Source organism: Canis aureus, chromosome 18, assembly GCF_053574225.1.
Source record: "Canis aureus isolate CA01 chromosome 18, VMU_Caureus_v.1.0, whole genome shotgun sequence".
Lineage (NCBI taxonomy): Eukaryota > Metazoa > Chordata > Mammalia > Carnivora > Canidae > Canis > Canis aureus.
In genome coordinates, this window is record NC_135628.1 from 11,241,274 (window position 1) to 11,256,330 (window position 15,057).

The window sequence follows — 15,057 nt, forward strand, 5'->3', positions numbered from 1 at the left end:
GGATTCTTTGCACCTAGCTGTCACACAAAAGAAAAAAAAACATGTGGAAGGCATATTGCTTATTAATAACTCTATCAAGTGTTAACATACATTATTTCAGCTCATAATCCTCTGATGAGAATTTCCTAGCTCCACATAGTTGCAAAGGGTCTAAAAATGTAGTTTAGTGGTAAGTGCAGGATGAAGACAAAGAATGGATATCACTGGGCATTTATGTGTTTGTTACAATCTGCCTCTGCCTCTATTGTAAGTATCTGTTAACGCCCTTTTTTGCAGAGAAGGTGCATCTAGCTATCCCTAAAATAGAAAACTCCAAATTCCACAGTCACAACATGAGTTCAAAGTCCAGGATTACTGACAGACAATTCTCTATGGGAATCTTTCATATTGCCATACATCTTGCTTCAGCTTTGTTCCAAATGGTCAAGAATGTATGTTTAGCAAACAAGTTGGGAAGATAGAGACAGTGTCTCCCTAGGAATAAAAGGCACAATTGTTTGCTATCCAGAATAATACAGGTCATTTTTTTAAACAAAATCTTTTTTTTGTATTTATTCTGGGGTAGCCTTTTGGCTACTGATAGTTTTCTACTGCATAAGCTGGAGAAAGCAAACAGGTGTTAGTTTTATATTATTTGGTAAAATACCTACATATTAATTCACTTTTTTGTAAGGATGTATCTAATTTTTTAAATATAAAAAATAAAAATGGGGAAAACCATATACACTTCTCCACAAAAGCTTATCAACATACTGCACCATAATCCATTAGTTAAATGAAGAAAATCCACAAGTTCCTATCAATAACTGCAGAAAAATATGTTGATAATATTCAACCTTTATTCATGATAAATTAAAGCCTATTTATGAACTAGGATTTTAAAAAATCATTCCTAAATATCTTAAGGTTATTGACCAAAAAATCTCAAGCAAACACTATACTTTAATAGTGAACTACAGAAGCCTTTAAAATCAAGAACTGAATGAGGCAAAGATATTGCCAATCATTGCTCATATAAATACCATCTAGTTGCGGAAATTAAAGTTAAAAGAGAAAAAATGAGTGCAAGTAAATTACTTCTTCATAAAGCAAAACAGAAAAGTGATTTTTAAAAAGGATTTGTTTCACAATAATAAATTAAAATAAAAATATGTGTTTAGGGTTAAATTTAACAAATAATGCATGTAAATTCATGAAGAAAATAATAAAATTTTAATGGAAGGCATTAAAGAAGCACAAATAAATTGAGAGATGAACTATTAAGTTCAACTAGATGAAACTGCTATTTTGGTTGGTCAAAATGGTCAAACATCAGCAATTTCACATGGTTCAACTAAATATATACATGAAGAACAATGTTATGAATTTGACATTTCTCTCAATACTAATTTTATACACTCATTTCTGTTCCAACTGAAATCCAACACAAGGTAATTCTAAAGTCTACGAAGTTTCAGGGTACCTGGGTGGCTCAGTCAGTTCGCTTCAGCTCTTGATTTTGGCTCAGGTCATGATCTCAGGATTGGAAGACTGAGCCCTGTGTTGACTTCACTGGGTGTAGAGTCTGCTTAAGAATCTCTCTCCCCCTGCCTTTTTTCACTTCCTCTCTCTCTAAAAAAACAAAAACAAACAAAAAAACAAAACAAAACAAAAAAAAAACACAATAAAGTCTACAAGTTTCAAGAAAATACTTTTTCTTTTTTAAAGATTTATTTTAGAGAGAGAGAGAGCAAGCACAGGGGAGCAGAGCAGAGGAAGAGAGGGAATCCCAAGTAGACTCACCACTGTTTGTAGTGCCACACGTGGGGCTCAATCTCATGACCCTGGGATCATGACCTGAGCCAAAATCAAGAGTGTAACACTTAACCAGCTGAGCCTCCCAGACACTCCAAGAAAAGACTTATTTTTTCTTTTTTTCTTCTTTTTTAAAAATTTTATTTATTTATTCATTCATGAGAGATGGAGAGGCAGAGGCAGAGGTCTCCCACAGAGCAGGGAACCTAATGCAGGACTCACAACCGGGATCACAACCTGAGCCAAAGGCAGACACTTAACCACTGAGCCACCCAAGCACCCAAGAAAATACTTTTCTTAATAAGAATGTAAAAGGACATTACCTCTACCCTACCAGAAATAATTATAAAATTAAATAATAACTAAAGAGTAGCACTAGTGCATGGATAGGCAAATAGCCAACGGAATAATATTAAGAGTCCAGAAACAGACTCCCCAGTTCTGCTATTCTTAATATAATCCAAATTGCTTCTGAATATCAACTGGGGAACGAATGGGCAATTCAATGAAGAATAGTTGAACAACTGGTTATCTATTTGACAAATGGTAAGTCTGGATATACTTTACACTGTATGCAAAAATCAAGTCCAGATGACAAAAATCTGAAAATGTGAAAAGAGAACTTTAAAGCTTTTATAAATAAATATAGGAGAATTTATTACACAAGATATAAAAAGTATAGTTCATAAGGAAAAGATTTATATATGTAAAGCCTTCATCAAAGGCACCATTTTAAAAAGGTAATTAAAAGCCACAAATTTTTAACATATAAGACTGGCAAGGGATTTATATGCAGATTAAGTCAATTACTCTTACAAACGAGGGGAAAAATTCAATCAAATTAAAAATTAGGCCAAAAAAGACCATGCATTTTAGATGAGAGAGGCACACATGACATATAAAATATGAAAATATACTCCACTTTATTGGCTATCGGTAATACAAATCAAAACAATATCAAATTTCCATTTCAAATTAATAAGTGACAAAATTGTAAATATTTTGCCTATTTCATGTGTTTCTTTTAGATATGGTACATTGGGAATTATTACACAGAGCTAGCAAGAATGTAAATTGGCAAACCACTTCATAGATAAATTTAAATTCAACCACAGAAGTTGATGATATGAGCCTAATGGCCCAGCAAGTTCATTCCTACGCATATACCCTAGAGAAATTCTTGCCCAGATGCCCAAGGAGTCATATAAAAGAATGCTCATAGCAGCATTATTTATAATGTCCAAAAAACTAGGAATATTCCAAATGTCCATCATCAATATTTCACACATCAAGTTAAAAAACATGCAAAACTAAATAATGTATATTTTAAGGATACACACACACAAAGCAACTCTTTACAAAAAAGCAACGGCATGATAAATACAAGAGTGGGGATCATGATTATCACACAGAGGGAAAGAAGAATGAGGGTCAGAGAGGAGTACACAGGTTTCCCCAGTACTAATAATTCAATTACTTAGGTTGTATTATTACCTATATTACCTATATATTAATACTTATGCTTTATAAAGGTATTAAAACATTCCCATTTATGAATAAAATGTTTCATAATAAATTCTAAGACAGAGAATGAATTACTGCCCAGAAGCCCAAAATGGGTTAGGAGACAGCAGTCTCAAATCACTTTAAATTCATTCGATATTCTTGGATCTGATAAATCCAGCCCTCTCTGAGCATGATTTTAAATCCAGGCCACCTCTATCCCTGACATGGCACACAGAAACACACATATGTCTTTAGCTCCACAAAAGGCTCTTGAAGTATAATCTTAAAGTATCCCTGCCTCTCCTTTCTCTCTTTAAAATGAACTCAGTTAGTGATAGGATATCTGAGATGTACTTCAACAAATCCAAGGGTAATAGCATAACTGAAACAAGCTGGTCATGAGTTGATAACTATTTTAATTGGTCATTGATGCATGGTAGTTCATTGCACTATGTATACATTTGAAATTTTCCATAATAAAGAATTTTAAAAAATCAATTCAGCAGCCAAAACATTTCCTCGCATATAGACAAAAACTAATTAAATACATTGACTTCTCTGACTACTTCTAGGTAATAAAAAGTAAATGATCACTTTAAGTCAAGAAATACCAACTCAATTCAGAAATTATAATTCTAAGATCCATATAATGATAAAATTCTTATATTATAAAATTAAATATTTGTCTCTAGTTATGACAATCCACAGGCAAGAAGCCAGCAATTAAGGTTAGGTTGGTATTGTGAGGTTTTTCCTTTTCTTTTTCATGTGTCCATTTGCTCAAGACCATTCTGACCTCCCTCAGGTTTGAGTTTAGCGATGAACGAAGGTAAGACAGAACAGGAAAATTCTTATTTAACTGATGCTGTATTTACATGATTTTGCAGTCCCTAATGCTGGGTTTAATTTTTTTTTTAATTTTTTAAAAATTTTTATTTATGATAGTCACAGAGAGAGAGAGAGAGAGAGAGGCAGAGACATAGGCAGAGGGAGAAGCAGGCTCCATGCACCGGGAGCCCGATGTGGGATTCGATCCCAGATCTCCAGGATCGCACCCTGGGCCAAAGGCAGGCGCCAAACCGCTGCGCCACCAAGGGATCCCTTAAAACCTGCTCTTATAAGGTACTTTTATGGGCTTTTTGGAGGTCCCACTGGGAATGTCTACTGCACGGCCCATGAAGTAGACAGATGTATTTTCCTATCAATTCCACTCCTCACTTCACCTTGTTTTCTTGTTCATCCACGCTCTCCTATACAGACCCTTACAGCTTAAAATGCTACCACACTAACCCTCACCCCCTTGTAGCACACCACTCCTTTTGGGAAATAATCATGTATCTTTTCTCCAATGAATTCTGAAAGTACATACACCTTTTGTTCAGCTCACCTACCAGCCACTGCCTAGATCATGTATTACCTTTATATTTTTCAGGAGGAAGTTAGACAGATAACCACCAGTCAACACTGCTGACTGCATTATTAAACTTTCTCAACAGTTTTGTTAAAAGTCTTCTCACCAGGCTTGATTATTTCACCCTTATTCTACAGGTCTCAGAGTACAGCTATCTCCAAAGAAATCTTCTTTCTAAACCCATGCTTCTTAAACTCAAAAACTTGAATGATAACTTTAAGGTTGCAAAACTTACTTTGAAAATTTCTATGTTGGAACCACTCACAATGATATTTGGTCTCTTTCAACTTACTGTTTTGTTAAAAATTATCCCAGGGGGCTGAAGAGAGAGGTGTTGAAGCAGTCTTACAGTGATGAGGTGGATGGTCTTTGAAAGAATATGGTGAATAGAAAGTAGCCGAAAGAATTAAGATTAGTAGGGCAGCTGGGGTGGCTCAGCAGTTTAGTGCCACCTTCAGCCCAGGGTGTAATCTTGGAGACCCGGGATCGAGTCCCACATTGGGCTCCCTGCATGGAGCCTCTTCTTCCTCTGCCTGTGTCTCTGCCTCCCTCTCTGTGTCTGAATAAATAAATAAAATCTTTAAAAAATTAAGATTAGTAAATATCATAATTAAGAAAAAAAATGAACCTTCTGGAAACTAAAGCTAAGTGGTAAGAGTTATATTGATTTCTGGAATTGCTACAGTGGATTAGCAGACATACTTTGATTAATATTTAGGCAATAAAAAAATGAGAATGAGGAATTAAATTGTTTACTATTAACAAATACAAATGTGTTCATACATATTGATCTAAATATAATTCACTGCCAATAAAAACAGTTATAGTTATATCATAAGATTAGTAAGGCATTTAGTAATTTCTTTGTTATCAATTTTCAGATTAGGCTTAATTTATGGGGTGAAAAACAGTGGTATGAGATATTTAATTGAATTTTATTATGAAAAAATTTAGTTATTAATTATGTCAGTATAGAGGGAAGTCACCCATGGAATATTTTAATATTCTCTCCTATTCAATGTTTTAATTGATGATTTAGGTGAAAATACATGAAATGTGCAAATGCTACATTAATATATTAATATAGTTTTATATAACCTGTAACTTGCTTCACAACTAAATTACCAATTAAACTTCATTTTTCATCATTTGTTGTTTTGTCCTTGATCTTTGAAACTTACAATGTTGAATAGAAAATTGCCTTAAACAGCAACTGTTGACTGATTAGTTTCACACACGTTATTATTTGATTAATCTATATGAATAGACAGCCTATATTTCTCAAACATTCTGGAAATAAAAGGTTTAGCTCAATTATACAGCAACAAATCCAAATGTTTGGTGGTATAACAATCAAGATTAATAAAAATGAAAATTGAAAATGAGCCAGGTATTTTAATGAAACATATTCCTTCTGGAATTTAAGGTACATGGTGCACTGGAATGCCATGTGACACAGTTCTGTCAAGGATAAACCAACAGTAATAGATGATACTTTTCCCTTTCATCAGTAAGGTGTTTTTTCAAAGGTGATCTTACTCTAGCACGTTAAAGACCATATGGCATACAGACCACCAAAGCTAGTTAATTTATTTTTATTGCTCTGCTGTGAGCAAGACTAAGCACATTCTCTGACTCCAATTATATGTTCAGACAAATCTTAGGCATTTTTGAAAACTGACATAATGATACTTTATACTGAAACAGATTTTTAGGTGGAAAAAAGGGCCACCCTTGTTTTCTCTTATTTAATTAACATTATTCCATGAGACCATGCATATCTTTGGATTTTATAGAATTTAATGAATGTTAGAGATAAGCAAAAGAAAGAGAAAAGTTATTACAAAAATATATTTAAAAGGCAGAAGTGACAATAAGAGAAAAAGCATAGAAAGGAAGGCATGAAAAGGAAAATGTCCAATTTATTGATAAAAATTAGAAGTACCAAGAGAAGAAACAAAACAGAAATGTGTCTTTGCTCTCCGTTTCTTTTTGTATCACATCCAAATCACACACCTGAGACCCTGCTTCTAGATGAACATCACAAGGCACTCACATGTCAGATTATCCATCAACTTATATTGTTTTTTTAAAGGGTGGTAATTGTGCTTTTTAAGGCAGCAGACTATATATTCAATCATGTTCTAATCTAAAATGCAGTGTCCAAAAACACCTCACACTGCATACTTTTTGAAAATGGAAGCTTATTATACAGTGAGATCACAGTTCAATTAACATTGAAAAGTGGTATCATTTTAATCAACATTTTCCATCTATCAAAGGGATATGGCTGTGTGTCTATACAAATATATATATAGATACACACACATATATATGTTTGTACTGTTGGCATAATCTCATTGCATTGCTTTAAAAGCAAAAACAAAAAACTAAAATCATATACATTTCAAAAATACACTTAACTCAAGAATAAAAAATAATTTAAATAACTCTTTTGTCAGAATATTGGAATATCTTTGAAAATCCTAGTCATATGACCATACTCATAGCCATAACTGTGAAAAATGAAAGAATTACATTAATTAGACAAAAGCCAATATACTTTCATGCATAGAACATCATGTAACGCTATCATCTGGGTAAGAGTTGGGAAGAGGAATCAGCAGGAGTTGTCATGCAGTAAAACAAGTTCTTAATATATTTGTAGGCCAGCCAAAATAAAATATGTTTGTGTTAAATTCTGGTTGATAAGAAAATATATTATAGAAATTTTACCACTATCTGGGTAAGCTAAATAGTAGGAACTCTGCTGGCTAGACCAAAGAGATTGTTTTGAATTTCTGTTTTTAGGGATTTTGAAAGTTCAGAAAATCTACTCCTAAACTTGCAGAACTATAGAAAAGAAAGAAGTATCCAAGTAACATCCTATGCAAAAGATTAATATAATGACTGAGAGGTTCAAGTTTTTATACCATAAGATTGTTTGGAAAGCCAAATCTATGATGAGATTAGAGCACAGGGACTGATTATGTCAAAGTTAATATTAAAAGAAGAAACTTTTATTATTGTAGTCCAGGTGAAACAAATGGCCTGGCAGGCAGTGAGAGTGTTAACAATTGATCTTTAAATTTCCCGGTCTCTAAATTCCCTGAGTAAAATAATATTGAGACAGTTAAAGCCTGGGTAAAACCATTAAAATTCATTTCTGCAGTTAATTTGGTGATGAGCTTGGGGGTATGGAAGGGAGTCTCTGAATGTATATTCCTTAAGTCAAGCTATAATTTAGTGTAACCTGTTCAATAACTTTTCAGTTTCCAGCTTTCAAACTTTCAAACTTTTCTGACCACAAACCAAAAACATTGTTTTTGCAGAACACAGTTCATAACACTTGCACGCATGATACTGAAGACAGGTTTCATGAAGTACTGCTTACTGTGATAGAGTATGATTCTGCTTTTGATGCTTCACTACTGGCTGCTTTCAAGTCCCATCATGCCCACTTTTTATCTGTTACCTCCACCTGGGCAAATAAGAAAGCTCCCTTTGGAGCCAAGAGGTGTGAGATTTCAAAGCCCTCAAGGCCCAGGCTACTTGTGGGAATCTTTTCCACATCCCCACACTCTAAACATCATAAAATCCCCTTGAGATTCTCCTTTTGCAACTCTCTCCATTTTTAACCTGTGTAGGAGCTGCTCTGCTCTCTCAGAAATCCTATCTTGTGAGTAATTATTTTTGTCACCTTCTTGGTGCATGTGTGGCATCATGTCTCCACATCTAAACCAAACTCAGGGGCCATTCCACTTCTTCAGGCTGACCACAGCATTTATCTAATTTACTATAGGTGAAGAATTTTTTTTTAATTTTCTATTCCCTTTCATACTATTTCATTTATAAGAATAGTGACCATAACTTTCTACACTGATTATACAACCCAATAATTGTAGATTCCAGTTGAAAATTCTAATTCAAGAGAAGGAAAGCACAAAAATTCTGATTCTAAAGGGTTTGGGGTCTTCTCATTTTTAACATTTAAGTAGGTAATGATAATAGTAAGACCTGGCATTACACACATATTCCAAGGATGATGCCATCCAGCTTAAGACTCCAGCTCTACTTCACCCCTGTGACTCAAGCCGTATTATACGTATAATGAAGGTGAAATACAGCAGTGCTTCTCAAAAGTTCATGATATACCATTTACCTGATGATCTTATTGAAAAGCAGATTTTCAAACAGTAGGACTTGCATGTCTACTAACTTCAGCTAGTATTAATACTGCTGGTCCACAGAGCACACCTTGAGTAGCAAGGACAAAAAGAATAGCTATAGAAATGTAGACATTTGTATTATCACTCTTCCTATTTCTTTATCCATACATACAGACATATCATTTGACAGTAAGTTGCACTCATGCATGATGCCCCTTTACCCCTTAAATACTTCAGGGTAGAGTTTCTAAAAGTCATGAATATAACCACAATATAATGATCCAAGTCAGGAAATTCACATTAAAATGGCACTATTATCTAATTTACATTGCTTATTCAGATTTCAATGGTCCCACTAATATTTTTTATAGCCAAAGACACAAATTTCTGGCCCAGGATCCAAGCCAGCTTCACACGTTGCATTTAGTTGTCATCCCTTGTTAGTCTTTAATCTAGAACAGTTCATTGGTCTTCCTTTTTTTAATCATGTCTTTGACATTTTAAAGAATTCATCTACTTTATTTAGTTGAATAAATTCAACTTTCTCTAATGTAGTCTCAAAATTCAACTTACATATTTTGGTCAGGACACCAAAGAAGACATGTACTTTTGGTTAATCATTCTTTAGGAGACACATGATACCTATTTACTACTACGGATAAAGATCATTTTGATCACCAGGTTACCAGGTTTCTACACTACAGAGTTTTGTGTCTGTAATTAATGCATATGGGGAAGTATTGGCTATTTCTGTTTCTTACAAAACTTCCATCCTCTCAACTTAGTAGCTATTGATAACTCTTATCTAAACAATTATTATTGTAAAATAATAAATAAATAAATAAATAAATAAATAAATAAATAAATATTATTGTGATGCCAAATGCTAATATTTTAATTTCCTGTTTCCACCTGCCTAAATTGATATTTTACTGTAAGGAGCATTTTAAGACAGCAGTGCAAGAAATTTGAAAATCGTCTTTAATTTCTCACATCCTCTCACCAATTATCATACTATCTAATCATGTAGTAACTGCTTGAGAAATGTATAGCACATAAGACGGTTAGCCACTAGCATTACTATGAAATCAAGATCACATGGAAAAATTTAAATATCTTTTACGAAATCACAGGTCAAAATACTTAAAGACAACTACAACAATAAGAAACAAACAAACAAACAAAACCCCAGGAAATGTGTCTGGAGTGATTTTACACTATCAGCCACTAACTGAGAAAACCTGACACTTTGTTGAAGCGGTGACTCTTAGGATCTATAAAACAAGGTCATGATGAGGGGGTTCAAGAGTCAATCCTTTTATCCAATTATATCCTGTGCACAGAGTAGCCATCCTTGTCTACAGTGGGAAGATCATTAGATGTGCCCAGAGCAATACTTTCCTTCTTAACACTAAACTAAGTGAGAATTGGTTTTACCAAATGTGTGTAATAATTTGTGAAGTGCTCAAACCTTCATATCACTGCCCCTGGAGTTTTTCAAAGAATAAAAATCATACCCAGCTTCTTGTTGGATGAGAAAGAATCTTTGTTGGTTAACGTAAAAGTAAAAACATCTTCCTAACAGATATCCCAAAACACCATTGCCAATGGGAATATCACTTAAAAGTTACTGGAATGGAATGGCTATTCTCTCATCATCACTATTATATGCTTTATTGATTTAAAAACCATCCTCTGCATTTCCTTCAGCAGCTCATATAAAACAGCCACAAAGCTGTAACATCTGCTTGGCAGTATTAGCATAATACATTAAAAAATCGAGTTATCAGGGGCATGTCAGTCTACAGCTGCATTGTTTTTCTTGTTAATGTCCTATGGCTAATGTAATATTTCATCTCTAAAAAGCAAAGCTCAGGTTATCTGATTAAGTTTGGCACCAAAAAGAATAATGACCTGCATTATCTGTAGACATGAGTGATATACCTACACACAGACAGAAACCACTACCAATTGTGTACTTATTAAGTAAAGCAGTACTACATACAAAACTATTCTTTTCTGCACATGAAAAGATTTTAGAGATTGGAAATGTCAATTTATGGATACTGTCCCCAGATCCCTAAGGACCAGAAATTACTATTTTGATGTATGTTGAAGGGAACAAAATGATGTATTTCAGGAAAAATCTATTATTAATATATATAATATTTCAATGTTAAAATTTAAACACATCCACATAAACATCTTTAAAAACACACACTTGTACTTTCTGTACAAGACAAAGGGGATTATGATATAGTTAGAGAAGAATTTCCTTCAAAATATATTTAATTTTTAAAATTATATTTCAACATCTGGAAAATAGAAATAGTCATTCTGCCTAAAAAAATAAAGATTCAGTATTTTATTTTTTAAAAAGAATTAAAATAATTACAGCAAGAGGTTGTTTTAATCTTTGTCTTTCATTCCTTTTTAACTTTCCTGTATTTCCTCAATTTCTATAATCATCTAACTGAAAATAGCACCTATAACTCTTTCATAATTTGGATGATGATTTATTAATGGGATACAATATAGTAGATAAAACAACGTTAGTGTACCTTAATCTCCAGAAAACCCTTCAGTGAAGGAAGCTGGCATGCTGTCCCATAGATATCGTGGCATATTGCTTTGCTGAAATAATAAAATATTATAAAATAACAGTGAGTAGGTACAACATTTACAAATTCACATGGCATTTACATACTAAGCATTCATAAAAAATACACCTGGTCATATGCCACTATGAAAATCATGTTTAATTTATACATGATTCTATTCCATTTTCTATGAAAACAATAATGTGAACTGAAGTAAAACTGAGGCTTATATAATTACGATTTTTCACATTCCTTACATCACTGCCAACAACAACAAAAAGAAATAAACTGTCCAAAATGGCTTCATTATTTAAGCATTAATAAATAAGAAAGAAACAAACAGATAAAACCAGAGACCGAAAAAGCTCTAACTAGAGTTCAGAAGGGAGCAAAAGGTTGCTTTGCTTTCAAAATAGTTATTTTAGGGCAGCCCAGGTGGCACGGTGGTTTAGCACCACCCTCAGCCCAGGGCATGATCCTGAGGTCCTGGGATCGAGTCCCACATGGGGCTCCCTGCATGGAGCCTGCTTCTCCTTCTGCCTGTGTCTCTGCCTCTTTCTCTCTCTCTCTCTCTGTGCCTCTCATGAATAAATAAATAAACTCTTTTAAAAATAAAAAATGTTATTTTAAATTAATGATTCAGTGCCTAACACTTGTGAGACAGGGAAGCAAGTCTCAGCTGTAACTGAAAAAAAAAAAAAAAAAAAAAAAAAAAAAAACACACACACACACAAACTTTTTAAATAATCAATAGGCAAGGAGAAAAAGTATAAACATTTTATTTGTAGTAAATATAAAGGACAAGACACATGTTATAAATCTTAAAATCCAGCAAGAAATAAGTAAGATCTGAATGGTAAGCAGGCAGAGGATCTGAAGACAGAATCCACAGACAGGTAAACAAATCAGATAACATGTGTTTCTTGACCAGATCAACTACTGACCTGCACGACTGTGGATTTGTAAGATGCATTTTTCTCTTCCCTCATTTCCATCACCCTCACCTCCATCAAGCTCTTTCTCAAAGAAAGTCCTCCTGGATTAAATTAATTTTAAAACTACTGTATCGATAAAAATAAAAGCATCAATTGATGCACATGCAGAGAAACATGAATTAGTAAAAAATCGTGAACACCATCGCCTGTAACAAGAAGAATTTGAAGATTACCTAAAAATCTAACAACAGTGGAATAACTAAGTAAATTCTCCTATCATCACACAATTAATGTTTATTAATTTCATGTTTAAAATTATCAAAATAAATAGCACTGCCCTTTTAAAAAGAAAAAAGTATGTGTGTGAATGTTACTAAAGGGAGAGGAAATCAGAGTTTAAAAAAATGAGGAGAAAATATTGAAAAAAACCCATCAAATGGCTTACTGTCATTTTCTTTGGGTAGATGACTATGAATTTTTTATATTTTTCTGCTATTCCTGTTTTCTAAGATTTGTACAATCATATAAGAACACCGAATACAGCATAAAATTATTTTCCTAAAAGAGGGCGAACCACCACCGCATCGTTTGTTGTTACAGAATGGAATCGGCAATGGTATCTCAGAGACTTCCGGGATTAGGAGAATAAAACAGCAAACGACAAAACAAGTAAAAAGCACATATTTCCCGACCTTCCCAAAGGAAGAGGAAAGAGGAGCACGACCTGCCCCCCGACGTCCTTCCTTCCGCCCTGAGGCAGGAGCACCGGAAGTGCGGGCGGCCGGAAGTCCGGCGGCACCGCGCAGTGGCACCGCGCAGCCGCAGTAGCCGCGGACGGGCTGTGGGGGCCGGAAGGAGCCCCCGCAGGGGAGACCCGCGGGGCGGCGGTGGGCGGCCGTGGTGGCTGACGCGGTGCCTCTGAGCAGAAGCACCAGTTAGTTCTCTTGGCAGAAGGGAAAGGTCCCCGGTTCCACAAGTGCCTGCAGGAGGACCGCAGCCTGCTCCGCCTCAGCCGCCTGGACAGCTGCGAGCCTGATGACTGGGCCGTTCCATTCCCTGCCAGACTTGCTGGAGGGAGCCCGTGAGGAGGAGGAGGAGGAAGATGAAGAGGACAAGGAGGAAGATGAGGAAGATGAACAGGAGGAGGAAGATGAAGAGGAGGAGGAGGAAAATGAAGAGTAGGAAGAGGAGGAGGAAGATGAAGAGGATGAGGAGGAGGAAGATGAAGAGGATGAGGAGGAAGATGAAGAGGGTGAGGAGGAAGACGAAGAGGAGGAGGAAGATGAAGAGGACAAGGAGGAAGATGAAGAGGACAAGGAGGAAGGTGAGGAAGATAAACAGGAGGAGGAAGATGAAGAGGATGAGGAGGAGGAAGATGAAGAGGACAAGGAGGAAGATGAAGAGGAGGAGGAGGAAGACGAAGAGGATGAGGAGGAGGAAGACGAAGAGGATGAGGAGGAGGAAGATGAAGATGAAGAGGAGGAAGATGAAGAGGACGAGGAGGAAGATGAAGATGAAGAGGAGGAAGACGAAGAGGATGAGGAGGAAGAAGATGAAGAGGACGAGGAGGAGGAAGACGAAGAGGAGGAGGACCGGGTGCCCAGGGGACCAAAGGGGCATAAGAATGCTTCTGGCCTGCGTGCCCCTCGCCGCGGTCGTACGAAGCTACGCCTTACTCCAGTGCCCGCGAGGTCCTGCGGACGTTCTGAGCACCCGGAGACCAGAAAGGTGCTGAGGCCACCTAATGCCAGGCCCCCAGCACGGCTTGGTCCAGCGCTGACGCCGTCTACGTCAGAGGCCTCTGGCTGCCTTCAGAAGCTGCTGATGCGAAAGGCCCCGACGGGCAGCGGCCTGTCCTCAGGGCTCACTGGAGTCGGTCATAGGCTGGTGGCCTGCACGGCAGAGGGGACAGAGGTGGCGGCTGTCTCCCCGCATGTCAGCGGCTCGGTCTCCACTCTCTGACCTTCCCCAAGCGGTGCCACGTGCTGCTCAGGAGGACGCTGCGAGCGCTGGACTCCCTGGTTCTCGCCAGTCGGTGCGCACAAGAAGGACGCTGCCCTGAGCTCGGTCCTCGAGCAAATGTGTATCAGCTAAGGACGAACTGCGGTTCCCTGCCCCCAGCGCCCTGCCCCTCATCGACTACATGGAGCTGCTCATCCTGGACACCCGTGTCACCTACCAGCAAGCCAGCTGGGGACCTCACTAGCCAAGCACTACAGTCAGGGGCGAATGTGGAGGGCCCAGGAGATCCCCCCTCCACCCCGTGGAGATCAATGGCAAATAGTGGCTAGAAGACTTGAACTTCCCAGAAATAAAATAGAAGGTGGAGGATGGGAGGGAATTCAAGGAATTCTCTGACCTGGAAAGTGGCAAGGACACTAGGGACTTCTCCAGAAAGAGACGGACAGCTGGGTCTCTGAGACCTCAGCAGTGGCTGGAGGAGGAGGAAGTAGCAGGAGGATGCGGGGGTAGCTGCTCAGAGGAAGAAGTCAGCTACTCAGAGGATAGAGGCCCAGAGGCTAAGGCAGGTTGACCCACGGCCCAAAGACAAGGAGGGGATCTACTTCTCTCAGAGGCGGGAAAGCTGCCTGCTGGGGGCCTGCAGGAGCTGCTGTGCAGTGTTTCCACCTTGAGGTCGGCCG

At 37.0% G+C, this 15,057-nt stretch overlaps 1 long non-coding RNA gene across 1 annotated transcript in view; it reads right to left on the reverse strand.

The window, feature by feature from the left end:
- Window positions 1-13,213, reverse strand: part of LOC144288565 (uncharacterized) — a 115,740-nt gene extending 102,527 nt beyond the window's left edge. Inside the window, exons 1-3 of the long non-coding RNA XR_013356514.1 lie at window positions 13,108-13,213; window positions 12,425-12,621; window positions 11,442-11,514 (exon numbers count right to left, since the gene is read on the reverse strand). This is a non-coding gene — a long non-coding RNA (uncharacterized LOC144288565). The remainder of the gene's footprint in view (window positions 1-11,441; window positions 11,515-12,424; window positions 12,622-13,107) is intronic.
- Window positions 13,214-15,057: the final 1,844 nt, after the last annotated feature.